Source organism: Musca autumnalis, unplaced genomic scaffold, assembly GCF_047663935.1.
Source record: "Musca autumnalis isolate F117 unplaced genomic scaffold, ASM4766393v1 scaffold_2, whole genome shotgun sequence".
NCBI classification, from domain to species: Eukaryota; Metazoa; Arthropoda; class Insecta; order Diptera; family Muscidae; genus Musca; species Musca autumnalis.
The window spans coordinates 109633102-109646924 of NW_027411755.1; the positions used below are offsets into that span (position 1 = coordinate 109633102).

The following is a 13823-nucleotide window of genomic DNA, read 5'->3' on the forward strand; positions in this document are numbered from 1 at the left end:
CGAGTAGAGGTGGGGAATTGTGAGTCCAGGCCTCCCTGTGGGGTATTCGTACATCAATCTCATCGAAGTGTAACTGTGGTGATATGTAATCACTGATTACCTCCGATCCCAGTTGGAATCCGGATCGTCGTAAGATAGAGGCATAACCGTAATCAGTATTGTGCCATGAGTTTGTCTCTTTGAGACGGAGAGCACTCTTGGCTGCCAGCTCTTGTACTACTAGATTCAACGGATGAAGATCTAGTAGGACGTTGAGTGCTGCCTGTGGAGTGCTTTTCATAGCACCGGTAATTAACAGTGATGCCGCTCTTTGGACTGTGTTTAACTTGTGAAGAAGCGTCGTCTTGTTTAAAGCATTCCACCATACCAGAGAACCATAGGTGAGGATTGGGCGAACTATGGTCGTAAAAATCCAATGGATGACCTGTGGTTTCAGTCCCCAGCTCTTACCTATGGAGTTCTTGCAAGAATAGAGTGCTATTAGCCCTCTCTTGGCACGTTCCTCGACATTCCTTTTCCATGTTAATTGATGGTCCAGGATGATGCCGAGGTACTTGGCTTCAAGAGACAGCTCCAGAACAACCCCATCAAGCATTGGTAGTGTGAATGGTTTTACTTTCCTCTTTTTGGTAAACAGGACCAGCTCAGTCTTAGACGGATTCACCCCAAGTCCATTGTTGTGCGCCCATCTTGATAATTTGACTAGAGCTCCTTGCATGAGTTCCGATAATGTTTGTGGGAATTTACCGCTGATCATAATGACCACGTCGTCGGCATAAGCAATAGTTTTTATTCGTAGTCTATCATATTCCTTGAGTATTTCGTTAATCACCAGAAGCCACAGCAGTGGCGATAGAACGCCACCTTGTGGTGTGCCCCTGGTGACAGACTTCCGAATGGAAGTCTCACCGATATTTGAATTGATTATCCTGCTGCTTAGCATTCCGTCAATCCAATTGATCAGTGTAAAAGAAATACCAAGGTTAGAGAGTGTGTTATGGATAGATTCAAGCTTTACATTATTGAAGGCACCTTCTATATCTAGAAAGGCTGCTAATGTATAGTTTGATCCATCCATATTCCTCTCGATGAAGCCCACGACCTCATTCAGTGCAGTTTCCACCGATTTGCCTTTGGTGTAGGCATGTTGGGCAGAACTTATAGCACTATTTCCAAGCCTGGCCCTTATTCCAAGGTCCAGCAGTCTTTCCAAAGTTTTCAAAAGAAAGGAAGACAGGCTGATCGGTCTATAGTCTTTGGGAAGTGTATGGCTTGACTTCCCCGCCTTGGGGATGTATGTCACAGTGACCTCCTTCCATAGAGCCGGAGTGAGCGATAAACACAGACAGGCTCTGAAAATATTGTCCAGATGTGGGAGTAATACCTCCGATGCATTTTGCAGCATGGCAGGGAAAACACCGTCCGGACCAGGTGATTTAAAGGGTTTGAAAGTGTTAATTGCCCAGGCTATCTTTGGACGACTTATGATCTCCTCGATGATGCTCACATCCCCAGTGGCATGGTTGCAAGTGCTTGGAGCACTAGTGCTCTCCACTACATCCATGCAGTTGGGAAAGTGGGTTTTGGCCAGGAGATCAAGGGTTTCTAGACCGGAGTTAGTCCATGTGCCATCATCCCGTTTAATACTCCCTATGGATTTGGGGTCCTTCGAGAGTACTCTACGGAATCTAGCAACGTCCTTAACTCCTTCTATAGACTCGCTAAAGCAGACCCATGATCTGCGTTTAGCTTTCTTTATTTCGCTGTTGTACTTATTGAAAGATAACTTATAGTTCTCCCAATCTGTGGACAACTTCGTTTTGTTGGCTTTATTATAGAGCCTTCTGCTAGTCCTTCTGAGGTTAGCTAGTTCTTTTGACCACCAGACCGGTTGACTTCTTCTGCCTGGATGGGTTAGTGGGCAGGCGGTCTCATAGCTATCCACGAGAACCTTTGTTACGTGATTCACTGCACTATCAAGCTCCTTGGCTGTTTTGGGGTATTGCGATACTCCCAGCTCGGAGCTTACTAGCTCATTGAATTTGTTCCAGTCGGTTTTCCGTGGATTCCTATGTGGTGGTTGTCGAATTCCGTCAATAGAGACTTGAAAGAGTATCTTTCGGTGATCCGAAAAGGAGCACTCTTCAGATACCCTCCAGTCACTAATGAGGGATTCGTCTTTATTAATTAAGGTTATGTCAATAACCTCCTCTCTGGTTCTATTTTGAAAGGTGAACTCCTTTCCCCTATTACATATTCTGAGATTATACTTTAAAATAAAATCGAATACAGACTCACCTCTGGCATTCGTATCGCTGCTGCCCCAGTGGAAGTGGTGAGCATTGGCATCACATCCTAAGATGATGAAGCAAGTGCTCCCCATTTCTTTGACAAGCTTCTCTACGTGTTGGCCGGGAGGGTCAGGGCTTTCATACGGCATATATGGTAACATGGGGCGCCTTCGCCACTGGGGCGGCTACGCCAGCGCCGATTTTCTCGCAAAATACAAGTGCTAGAAAAAATCCGTTAAAAGCAAAATTGTGAGTTTAATGAAGATCTATCATCTCCCAAAAGTTGGCAGTTGTGACATAGGTATGATAGCGGACGCACCCAGTTTTGTGTTTTCAGGGTATTGGGAAAATAATTATGGTAGGTATTTTTTGTGATATCTTCTTTACCTTTTGTGATATCAAAACCACATTTTATACCGTTAGAAGACAACTACTGAAGAATATAAATCCCAATAATTCGCATGAAAAAAGCAATTGCAAATGTCAATATATTAATATTATGAAATGTGTAAGGGGTGGGGCGCCTACGCCATGATAGGGGCGTGGTGGGTTAATGTTAGAAATTTGTCATGTTTAACTTAAATTCTTCATACCATAGATATACCACACTATAATATGAAGAAAAAATCTAATATTATCCAAAACGTATCTTGTTTTAGTTATATTATGATTTTTGTACCTAAATTCAAGGTACCTACTTCAATTAACCGCTAGAATCGGTTAATTTTTGTGAATTTTAAAATAATTTTTGATTATTCAATAGAAAACATGTTCCTTTTTTGCATAATGTTGATATTTAAGGAAGAAGTATGGTAAATTACAGTTTTAGGGTCAGTTGGAGAATGTTCAATATCGATGGCGAAGCTGCCCCATGGTGGGGAGGCTTCGCCACTTTTTACACATTTTGTAAATTCTCAAAAATAATATTTTAAAAACAAAATTATAACCATTTATATATCAAAACTTATAGTCAAGATATGCTTATATTTGTACCAAAAATAATATTTGAAAAAACTTTAACGGTGTCGGTATGAGAAGATTTTGAACAAAAACGTGGCGAAGGCGCCCCATGTTACCATATATGGAGGCGAAGATGGTGGCTCTGTGTGAGCGGTCTTCCAGTTTGACTGCCGTAACATCTCCTCCGCTAAAATTTGAGAGATACATTAATTTCAGTTTCTTTTTGGCAACTATACATGTTCTTACCTTGTCTCCATTGGACGTGGCGAAGGTGGTATAGTTGCCATCGCTTAGCCCAGCAACACTATTCTTAAATAAATAGGGTTCCTGTACCAAGGCGATGTCAACCTCGGACTTCGTGAGAGAAAGTAGAAGTTCAGCAGCAGCCGCTTTGCAGTGATGCAGGTTAATCTGCATTATGCGAAGCGGCTGCTGCTTACGCTCCTTTACTGTCCTCGGGCTAGGCGGAACCTGATCCATCCTAGTCCAAAGTGCAGCTTCCCCTCACGAGTCCGGAGATATTCCTGTCCTTGGGTGTCTATTGACACCCTAATGACAAGGCCCCCATTATCCGGACTGTGGCTGACCAGCTTCCAGGAGCTAGTCTGGAGATTGGGGTTTTGCCTGCCAAGTATCGTCAGTATTCGCGCAGGGTCCACCTCAGGTGGTGGTACCCAAGCTGACAAAACTCGTCTGGTGGGAATCTCCTTCATACTGACAGCCGACAATTGGCAGCCCTCCCAGAGTTCACCAAGGCCGCCAATTGTGTTGACAAGGAAATCCAAGGATTCCTTGTTTTCACAGCAGATGACCTTGATGCCCCTGTAGGAAGCTGCACTGCCGAACTGGGTATGTTTCGGTGGTTCCCCTTCGCCTGCGAACACAATGTCCCTCAGACGATCTTCTATTAGCAGCCACCGACTGTCACTGATCCTGCCATCTGGATCCGATCTGTCGATGACTGCTACCCGGAGTTCATCCGGCACCATCGGTCTACTCGATTTCTTCCGAGTATTGTCATTGGCGGTGGCCTTCTTGCTCTCAGGGCGGGCAGAGGAGGTAGATGGCTTGGAATCCTGGTTCGGATTGGGTCTCTTAGCCCTGTGATGCGGTTCCTCCGTTGATCTAACCCGCTTCACCGATTTGTTCGATGGAGTTGGGTTGATGTTGGTAGGAGCCACACTGCCAGATGCAGTGACCAGTGCCGAGCCAGGTTTCATAGCCCCCTGCTTTCCTGAATTGGGATTTACCTCCTTATCATCCATTACCGACGACTTTGAGTGCTGCTCAGATTGTGTGGAGCAGCGCTTTGTCGAGATAACTGGCTTCAATGGAGGTATATCCTTTGAGCGCCGAGCCGATCCACCATCGATCCTTTTGTGGGTTGTGGGTGTCGATGATGGTGTCGTTTTCTCTTGCTCGTTCAACTTGATAAGAGAGAGCTTATTGACTAGTGGACTTCTCTTGGGTAGGTGAGGGTGGTTCTTTTCGAACTTATTCACCACCTTCAGATTAATCTTTATCAATTTAAGCTCCCTCAGCGAGATGGACGAGGGATCTCTGCCGACGCACTTCCTTAAGTAGTGCATCGACCTACGGTACGCCTTCCTAGCCTTGGTTAGTCGACGTACATTTTTATCTGAGTCAGTGGGAGCCGCTTCGACCACGTGGCTGGTCGAGGGTCCTTCCTCAGTAGCTTTCTGCTTCTGCAGAGTAGGTCTATCGGCCACGGCCGACGAAGGGCTCTTTTGGACTGACGATGATCCAGGATCAACAGGTGTTGAGATCTCCACTTGGACCGAGGCCAGTTTATCAGCGGCTACAGTCGCTGGAACGACCGTTCTGTCGAGGTCGTCGTCCGATGAACTGTCCTCGTCCATAGTAGAGATCTCACTCTGAGTTCGATTCAGGGTCAGCGTCCGTTCCAAAAGGGCGAGTAGTTGTCTACTTTGTTCGGTGAGGCTATCATCGACTAAATTTTGGATCGGTGAAACCTTTCCGTCTTGTCCGTACCCTTCCGAATTTCTAGTCCTGTCCGACCGAGATTCATCAGTTCCGGTTCTGTGGGAATCATAGTCCATGGGCATAGCTAAGTTGTTGTCAACATTGGGATTTGGGGTTGTTTGGGTTTTATTAAGTTTTTCGAGTTCCATACGTCATTGAATATATGGGGGATAGGAGGTACACCATGGCATAGCCCTCCAGTACCATGGCAAGGACTTGACAACTAAGCCTGTACTGCATTGATTCGCCCAGGTATCAATGAGGCACCGTTCTAATACAGTTGGAACCCTAACTGCAAACCTTGAACACCGATAGGCACGAGTTCGCCTGACACCCCGGCGTTAGGGGATCTCTAGTTCGTAGGAGATCACTACGTGGGTAACCTTTGGTCGGTCACAATTTCCCCCACTCAACGTTCCAGAGTAGTTGAGTAGAGGAAATTGTGACCTTAAGCCCTCGCATCGCTTCAAGATTGTTACCCCTGGCGAGGGATTTCATTTGACGTTTAACCTATGGATTTAACAGTTGAAAACGAGTGGATTTCGTAAATGTAAACCAAGCATAATTACGTTTATATATAACCGGATTTAACAAAACCACTGGGTTTTAAATGTCAATTCTATTACATATACGTCAAACAAATCCTCATAAAGGAGGTTAACCCTGCAAAAGGCTGTAATATAAACATGGCCCAACATTGAAAGTACAATCAATCAAAAAATATAAAAATTAAAAAGCCCGTTATTCGCGAATTCGTTAAACTCAGTTGAAGCGCATCCGCTTTTTGAATACAGCGTATACAACTCTTTCAATATCTATGCATTCTTCGATGTTTCACTCAGCGGCTAAAGTGGGATCGTCAGTTGCATCATACAATGCAAAAAAAAACCTAAAAGTGGCTACAAATTACGCATTGTTCACAGGATTTTTATGCGGATCCCATTTTAGTAATCATCCATTAAAATCACGCCAATATATACAAATTCAAATAGAGCCGTCCGGTTGTGTCACCACATTTAATTTTAAGTAAAAAAGTCCATATTAATCGAGTATCGCTATATATTTCGATACAAATTTTCACAAAAATTACAGTCGCGTATAAATGGTCTGTTCCTTTACTTTTGAAAATGGTAAAACTGGCGAAAGTAGCAAAAGTTGTAATCTACTTCCATATAAATTGTATGGTGTCTAAAGTAAAGAACGCTTTTCGAGTAAAAAGTTGTAAAACTTGAAGATTCTTGCACGTAAAAGAACAGAGCTAAAGAATTCCATATAAAAAAGAGTACAAGGGAAACCCGATTTGGGGCCCTGAATTGTAAATATACATATGTTTTTGTAGATTTGTCTATTCTCAAGGTGGCAATAGGGTTTTAAGTCCGATTTTGGACTCTAACTACTTGGATGCTGTGCTGAGAACACTCATGGGACATAACTTAAACGATGTAAAATCCAGGGTGTCGGAGTTTTTTCTATTTTTTCCTATAAGTTTACTTTTTTCTGAATAGTTTTCTTGAAAATAACATTTGTTCAAATATAATACTTAACTACAAAACTTTAATATGATGTAAATATTCCACATTTTTTCTGCTGTATCTTACAGCGAAAAGTAGGAACAGCGTACAAGTTGGAAAGTGTAATTCGGAACCCTAGTCATATTATATAAAATTTGTTAACGGTTCGCGAATTCTGAAAGGAATTCATCGATTGATAAACAATTTTGTATTTTCCCATATTGTTTGGACTTTTTACAGTCGACGACCACTAAAAATAAGCAGCAAATTGTCATAGGAGCTCTGTTCCTTTACGTGCCTGAGGTTACCATTTCTTACCATTTTTAACCTGCAAAGTGTTCCTTTACTTTAAAAAGCATACGATTTATATGAGACCAGTTCACCACTTTTACCATTTTTTGCAACTGTTACCATTTTTAAAAGTAAAGGAACAGACCAAGGGTTTCTTCAATAGCTCAATAACAAGTTCTTTTACATTCACTCGAACGTATTATGCAAACATTTTGTCCAAGATCACTTGAACGCATGACTACATACTTCTTTGCCATCAAACATTTTTCTGGGTTATGTTTTATGCTATGCTGTTGATTTCGTTCATAGCACAGCACAGGAATAGTTTTCGTTTTTGTTTTCATGACTGCGGCTGTTTACTATGCTGTTAAAATGTCTGCAGCACAGCCTAGCAATAGCATTCGTTTTTGATTCTGATGTGCTATGTGCTGCGCAGATTTTACTAGTACAGCATAGACCATGTGCTATGTTATTTTTATGTTCGTAGCTAGCACAGCAACAGCTGCAGTAGTTACAACTACGGAGCACATGGTCAAAGAATTATTAGTGGCAGACCTACCATAACATTCCGTGCAGTTGAGGAACTTTGGGTCGGTGAGGCTCGGATCGTTTTAGGTTATTACTCCTTACTATTGGAAAACCGATAGTCATACCAACATCAAAGATATTGCTCTGCATACAAACATCAATGCTTTTAGCTCCTACTGCCGATATGGTTATTGTATGGCATCTTTCTTGTTCCAAATGAAAAATTCAATTTATGTATATGTGATCCATCCTGCTTTGTAGGAAAATGGTCATAGCTATATTACATTACGTGTATTTCATGCAATGAACGGAAACAAACAAAACGATTCCCGTACCAATCACACAAAGCCACAAACTTTTCAGCTTCTCTGAATCGTTTCATTCTCACAACCAAAACAAAAACACAAACTTTTCAATGTAAAAAGATGGAAACCGTACGATTGCGGAAATGTAACTTCGGTTATGCTTTGCCGAGTTGTTTCATTCACCACCGAAACAAGAAGTATTTTTGGGAAACGTTTGCCGTGCGTATTGTCAATGATTGCTTAACAACCCTATAAGATAGCATCAGCATACCACAGTGAATTTTATCAACCACCAATCAGCATACCACAGTGAATTTTATCAACCACCAAACGTTTTTGATTTATTCACATGTGTTTAGTTCTATTCCGTTTTCTATCTGCTCTTGTGGAGTTGAGTACTTTTCGCTTTTCGTTTTGTTCGCACTCACGAATATAAACAAAACAAAACTAAACAGCGAGCTCGGCCAACGAGGGTTATGTTTCGTTTTGTATTGTTCCTATGGAAAATACGAAACGAAACGATTGGAAATGTTATTTAAAGTATTTTTACGTACTCTGATTTCATGTGTATGTTTTGAATTTGTTTGTCCTCGTGTAATTCTTTGTGTGTGCGAAAAATGACATTTTACATATGATTTATAATTTTTGCTATTACACCAGTATATGTTTTTTTGTGTGACATAACCTATAAATGTAAACAAATCCTTTATCAAATCGATTTATCTAAGTTTCTTTAAGAAATTATTTCTTTCAGCAAATTTTGGAAATTTCTGCTTTCATCAAAACAAACAAATTGTACATACAAAAATAGGAAGGGCTCTAAAACGAAAAGTTACACATGGGTTCACACATCATTTTGGTAGATGAAATTTTTTATATGGATCACACTATGGGCTATTATTACATGTGTTCTTTTACTATCTGATGGATTTGAAAATGCAATATAAACTAATTTGGAGGCATTAAAAATATAATTTTCACATTGAAAGTTAATGACAAGAAGCTCCTCCTTGAAATTCAATCATCACTTTTGACTTTAAATTAACCGGAACGCTATAAATCTGTTCGGAAAATCGAAACTATAACAAAAGAGGACTTATAATAATGGGGGTATGTGTACAACATGTAGATGTAAAAAATGCAAAACATACACACGTGTATTTTACACGTAATGTAATATAGCTATTAGGCCAAGGGAATTTTCCGCAGTCCGTGTTGTTGCGTCTGTTGAAACTGATGTTATTGTGGCTGATCCCTGCTCCACAGCATGAATCTTCCGCTATTAGTTGGAATATTCGAATTTTTTATTTTATTTTTTCACAAACACAAATTAACATTTTTTTTTGTTTTTGTTATTAAATGTCATGTATTGTTGTTGTTCTGTATTTGACACGGTCCTGTACAGACATACAGAGTTGAATTTACCTAAATTTGACAGATGCGACTACCTTTTATTATTCTACTATGTTTTACTCAAATAATACTTGCATTTTATTTATTCTGGGATATTTCGCAATGGCTTGCATTTTTACTGCATCTTTAGATTGATTAAAAACACAATGCGAATAGTGCCTTTAAATTCAATCCAAAACATTACATCAAAAGTTGTGATTTGGATCGAAAATGGAGTGCATCCTAGCTGTGTGCTGTGGAAGCAAAATGGAGTACATCCAAGTGAATTCATAGAAAAAGATGTACACCAACGTCACTTGTACTGCACACTTGTAGTGATTCAACTGCATTCGCGGATGTAAACTTTTTGCTGGGTTGTTGGAACAATTCACAAATGCATCTAACTTTATTATTGCATAATGTCAACAACAATAAAAATTGTCAGCCCTGCTTTTGACAGAATAGGCCATAAGTAAAAGTAAATTCAGTTTTTAGGCAATAGGCGGTAGGAAAGAGTATCGAGGAGCTCTTTCCTCTCCTCTCTCTCCCAAAAACTCAATTTACTTTCCCGAGAAACTTGTGTGTCTAAACACAGACTAATAAGAAAAAAAATTGTAATCAGCTGTTAAGCTGAAAACACATACAACGTTTGAGTAAAGTTTTGCGTTGGGCGTTGACAAAAAACAACAACAACAACAGGGCGACGCCGACACCAAAGTCCGGCGTTGATGTGTTTGCCGGCATATATTTCAAATTCAAATTTTTCGGCATCATGCCCAACAGTGTAAAAACGATTATTCCTCTGTTTTTCGTCTAACATCACCAGAGCACCCAGTGTCAGACCTAGACACGAAAGTATCGTCATGCATCGAGTCTGTAACTCCTCACATTTACAACTTTGATGGAAACTTTAATTCTCTAAACAATCCGGACACATACCATTTCATTAGACCTGAAAAAATAAGAAGCACAATTAGCAACATCAATAATAAAAAATCAAGTGGTTTTCACAAGTTTTCAAACTTTGTTATAAGAAACTTGCCGGATACCAGTTTGAATTATCTTACGATTTTATTCAATAATTGTATCAACAATTGTTATTTCCCAAATGCTTGAAAGTCTGCAAAGATTATTCCTATAAAAAAGAAACCGAACAGCACGATGACAAAAGACTTTCGGCCAATCTCACTCCTTTCAAACATTGGCAAATTATTCGAACATATCCTAAAAGAGGAAATTGAGAATGAATCTATCATCGATCCAATTCCACATTTCCAATTTCGATTCATAAAAGGCCATTCCACGCAACACGCTTTACTAAAATTCCACAACGATCTCACTTGTAACTTGAGGAACAAAATATGCACTGTTGCTATTTCTCTGGATATTGAAAAATCGTTTGATTCCGCTAGTCATAAAGGAATCTTATACAAGCTTATTGCACTCGGCGTGGATCCTTACCTAGTGAAGATGTTCTACAGCTACTTTTCAGATAGAACATTTAGAGTCTAAATAAATGATTCAATTTCATCATCGGGTCCAGTGGATAGCGGAGTTCCTCAGGGGAGTATTTTGGCCCCTCTACTATTCAACCTCTTACACGACTTTCCACATTTATCTGAAAGTTCAAAAGCTATATTATATGCAGACGATTGTATGATCTACTCACATAACATATCTCCGGAGCAAGCATTGAACCAGGCTGCATACCATCTTGGCCTTATAAGCGTCTATTATAAAACGTGGGGCATCAGAATTAATGTCTCCAAATCTCAAGCAATATGCATCAGAAATGCTTCAGGAAAATGTCCCAGATTTGTTGTTCCAGAGAGCAAAACTTTAAAGCTATCCCTCGATGTTGAAAACATTCCATTCTTAGCTGACATAAAATACTTAGGTGTCAACTTTAATGCGCTATTGAAATTCAATAAACACGCCAGGTCACTGCTTCAAAAGGGGAAAAGTTACTCGGTATGTTTTCATTTCTTTTAAATAATAAACACTTACCAGAAAACACAAAACTTCTACTGTATAAAGTCGCCATCAGACCCATGTTGGTATACGGGTTCCCCATATGGTTCACCATCAGCCCGACTGTTGCCAATGAAATACAAATTCTTGAGCGGAAAGTGCTGCGGAAATGTATAAACAAAAATTTTGAATCCAGAACCAAGAGATTTTCAAACACATACATCTATGAAAACTCAAAAGTCCAGCCATTTTGTAAATATGCCTTAAATTTACAACAAAAATTTGTAGAAAGATTGGAAAGTCATGATAACCCGTTAATGAATGAAATATATGCTGCCGAAAAGGATTTGTCCTGGTCCGAATTAGATTGCATATCCCCTGTGGGAATTTTAAATGAGACTACTGACGATGATCCGGTTTCACAAAATATGCCATCATTCTACACTACTACCACACAAAATAGCCGCAGAGGCTAAGCAAAGGGAAAAAATAAAACAAACAAAATAACGAGATTGAAATATTAAAATTATAGAGCTTTTATATTCATCCAACTCAATACCCCTATGTATATCTTACTATACATATATGGTGCTGGGTCATGGTCAGTGTGGCCATTTTAGCATTTTTGCAGCTAAATTTAGCATTATTTTTTTGTATTTAGCCGCAAAATTTCCATTTGGCATTTAGCATTTTTCTTAGCATTTTTCCATTATAAATTTAGCATTATTTTATCCACGAAATCTGACATATTTTAGTACTTTTTTATTAAAAAAATCTTATAAATGTTGGTTGAATTGAATAGAACAGCTGTTTGAACAGCTCAAAACACCAAATTTTTCGTCTTTGCTCTGATTTAAACGACTAAAAATGTGAATAAGCAATTAAAATAAAACAAGTAAAAAACGTTAAGTTTGCCCGCCTCGAAATTGTTATACCCTCCACCACGAAATATTCAATACAGATATGGAATAGTTAGTTTTTCTTTTTGTTACGAAAGTACCAATACCACTAATTTAGGTGGAGAAGTTTTTTGACCACTGGGAACCCCAAATACTTAATAATTCAGTCATCTAAAAACTTGAAACCACCTGAAATCGGGCGGTACCGTTATATTGGGGCTATAGCAAAACTTGACCCTATGTACTAAATTTTCGATGGAGAAGTTTTTAACCACATCGAACTTTAAATACCAAACGATATCCAATTTTGCCCGAAGATGTAAATAAAAAAATAAAAAAAAAAAAACTAAAACCGACGGTGCCGTTATATGAAGCCATAACCAAAAATTGGGCATGTGTCCTTTATTTATGGTGAAGAAGTTGTTTAACCACTTTGAACCCAAATGACACCCAAAATAACTTTAATTAGCCTGTACCTTTTTATGGGACCTATTCCAAAACATGGGCTCTATTTTTGGGCTCTCTTTTTGGGTGGAGAAGGTTTTTGGAAACTCAAATAGCAAATCATAGCTAATAAAATGTAAAATGTAACCGTTTTATAGGGGCTATATCAAAACATGGACCGATCTAGTCCATCTTCGAAATTGACCTGACTGCAAACAAAAGACGCGTCTTTTCAATAATTCAGTGCCCTATCTCAATTTTTGTGGATGCTAGAGTGATTACCACAGACGGACAGACATGCTTAGATCGACTAAGAATTTTGTCATGAATATATACGTTATGATTAGTTCAATGCGCTACTAACGGAAAAACGGATCTTGTATACCTTCTATACTGTGGTGGAGGGTATATTTTATTAAAAAATAACGTTTTTAAATTTAGCATTATTTTTTGGCATTTTAATATTTATTTTAGCATTATTTTAATGCTGATTTAGCTGCAACACTTTTTCAAATCTGGTCACACTGGTTAGCCGACTGCAAAATATGTAGCGTGGTTGTCGATTATGCCTGACGAAAAAAAGATTATGCGTCAAAAACGAAATAAGCAAAAATGTACAAAAATAAATATGCGTTCGATTGCTTATTTAGCCATGTGTGTGAATATTGTGTAGCAGTTGAAGTGTACAGCTAATGCTAATGTTTTTAGATGCTGGCTTTTAAACCCTGCTTATTCATTTCATTTTAGCATGTAGCTTTTCATCATTCACTGTGCATCAGAGACCTGCGCCGAGCACAGTTTGTCGGCGGCGGTTATCAGCCGGCTGTGAGCCGACGTTTTTTAACATTTTTTTTATATTGCACTAGGGGACCCGGCGAACTTCGTCTCGCAGTTTCTTAGGTACAGAACTTGATGGCTTTGGTTCAAACCTATAATACTATTATTGCTATCACCTTGTTCAATGGCAAATATTTCTTTGTTTTGAACTGTTAAGGACGATCTTTGAAGCAGATGCACATTAGACAATTGTACTTTCGACAATTGTCAGTTTGACGAAGAGAGAAGGTACTGAGAGGCAAAGTGTTTATATTTTCCTTGACTCTCTCTCTCTCCTATAAACTGATAATAGCCGCGAAAAATTAGGCAACTGTAAATCGGGACTAAAATATACTTTTTAAACAAATAACACGTTTTGCGATGTAAATAAAAATATTTGGTAGCACAGTT

General features: G+C 39.3%; 1 long non-coding RNA gene across 1 annotated transcript; it reads right to left on the reverse strand.

Annotated features, from left to right (window-relative positions):
* Positions 1-10483: 10483 nt before the first annotated feature.
* LOC141393020 (uncharacterized) lies at positions 10484-11539 on the reverse strand. Its single transcript, XR_012409976.1, has 3 exons — positions 11290-11539; positions 10952-11229; positions 10484-10900 (listed from the first exon to the last, which is right to left on the reverse strand). It is a non-coding gene; the product is annotated as an uncharacterized lncRNA (long non-coding RNA).
* Positions 11540-13823: the final 2284 nt, after the last annotated feature.